Raw genomic sequence first — 2,469 nt, 5'->3', positions numbered from 1 at the left:
GAATAAGTTACCTCCCTTAAGCCTATCGGAATATCAAAAATACGTATATAAACAAAACGCGTTCCTGCATAAGTGATAATAAAGCGCGTGCCCGTGCCACTCGTCCTCCAAATACTTACTAAATATAGTAAACGTATCTACAATCATTGCGACTAACTCAAACCTCAGTAAATAAGTAACCAGGATAAATATACGTTTAGGTAATTAAGATATAAAAACATACATATAAAAATTTACATGTTCCCTGTCTGCCGAACCCGATCCATGGACTATAGCCACAAGAGGTTTCTATGTACCTATGTAGCCGGATTGCGCCCTCAGAGCGCCCAACACCGACACAGATCACGCTACTCTCCGGTCAAACACAATACTACATAGGACTGCTGCCTTTGTCACCATATTATCAGAATCATTAACGTGCAAAATGGAAACTTTCAACTGTCCTTTCACTTCATACAAAGCCATTGCCGATCTTCAATGATCGCTTATTTCCGAGAGATGCATTTTATTTTTTTCAAACTTCGAATTTTGATATATGTTTAACTTATTCATTTAGATTACATTTTTCACTATAAATATTGACTTTGATCCAATTATCATCTGAAAAATACGATTTCGCGATTTCTTCAAAGATCGAGCGAGCCTTTTTACCTGTTTACTTATATATATCTAATTTAAGGTTACACAGATGTAAAGTTGTCGTGGCCGAGTGGGTAAGGCGAGAGATTGAATGAAATCTTTTGGGATTTTCCCGCGCAGGTTCGATTCCTGCCGACATCGCATACTTTTTGCGACGCGTTTTATTTCTTTTCTAACGTAATTTGATTTAATATAGCACATAAGCTATGTTTATTGTTAAATATGTTGAAAATTGTATGCACATCCTTCAATTTTAAAATTAAAACAACGTTATGGCTAAATTGATTAATTTACTGCTGAAAATACGAATGATGCATGTTGCATTTTATTTTTATTTCAAAAAGTAAACGGTAAATCTGTCTATTTTTGGTATTTTTGCTGTATATAGTGTTTCTATAAAAACTTAGTTTAAAATATACTTAAATGATACTATTTTGAATTTTATGACACTTTGTTTTTTAACCGACCCAATTTTTACTTGGCTGAAATCACTTACATTTCATGGCGCTATTCCATAGATTAAAATTTGTAAAAAATAAATGTCTGTAAAAGAATACTTATTTCATCTTGTTTAAACTTTAAAACACTTTACTGCATCTGTACACACCAACTGCATGCCCATATTTGGAAATTTGAATGAATTATGGAACTTTTATATACCCCAGGGGTGAAAATAAACTGGACAAAAGCCGAGCGTGAGGGTGGTTTGAAAAAATCGGTTTATTTTTTTTTTAAGCATGGAAAGCTACCTACAAATTTGCATGTAGTTTAGTGAAATGATGCTGATTAGGAAAATAATTAATTAATTATATTTGGATATGTGCCCATTAGAGGTGCGCAAGCTTAAAAAGGTAGAATTACCGAAATTCCCGTTCTTACACGTTGTAGCATGGATCGGGTATTGAACACGATACACGTGTGTATTAGCACCCTACTGTAGTCCGGCGGGGTTATCAACTGCACACCATACACCGGTAAGCAACCAGGGGAATATCATATGAAAAAAGAACTATCATGCATGTTTGATTTGTTAAGTGTGTCACAAAATTTCCCTAACTGCCGATGTCGGCTATAATTTCGGTATAAACATGCAAAGAAATTAACATATATATAATGTTAATGCCGATATGTATTTGGACATTTTGTATGTCAAATGTTATTATTTGTATTAAAATTAAGACGATTGTATTGAACACGATACACGTGTGTATTAGCACCCTACTGTAGTCCCGGCGGGGTTATCAACTGCACCAATACACCGGTAAGCAACCAGGGAATATCATATGAAAAAAGAACTATCATGCATGTTTGATGTGTTAAAGGGGTCACTAAATTCCCTAACTGCCGATGTCGGCTATAATTTCGGTATATAACATTGAAAATCCCAGAATTAACATATTATAATGTTATTGCCGGTATGTTATTGGACATTTTGTATGTCAAATGTTCATTATTTGTATTAAATTAAGACGATGCTTATTTGCCAGAAAGCGTTTATTTCAATTCAAAACAAGCAATAATCATACATAATACCAAAATATAAAACTAACAAAATGACAACACTCTCGCTTAACGCAACGTTCAGAAGCACGCGCACTTAACAAAATTATTGCAACTAATGCAAGCTGTAATTAATATGTGACCTGCTATACAACCAGTATCATGCGAAAATTGATCTTATTTAATTGTGGTTCCCTCTTTGAATTATGTTGCCTGTCGACTTTTAGAATAATGTGTGTCAGTAAGAAATGTATTGCGCTCTACAACCAGCTCATTGCGAAAATGGATCTTATTTAATGGTAAATCCCTCTTTGAACTTAAGTGTCAGTC

This window comes from Dreissena polymorpha, chromosome 14, assembly GCF_020536995.1.
Source record: "Dreissena polymorpha isolate Duluth1 chromosome 14, UMN_Dpol_1.0, whole genome shotgun sequence".
NCBI lineage: Eukaryota > Metazoa > Mollusca > Bivalvia > Myida > Dreissenidae > Dreissena > Dreissena polymorpha.
Note: the sequence above shows the minus strand (reverse complement) of the source record.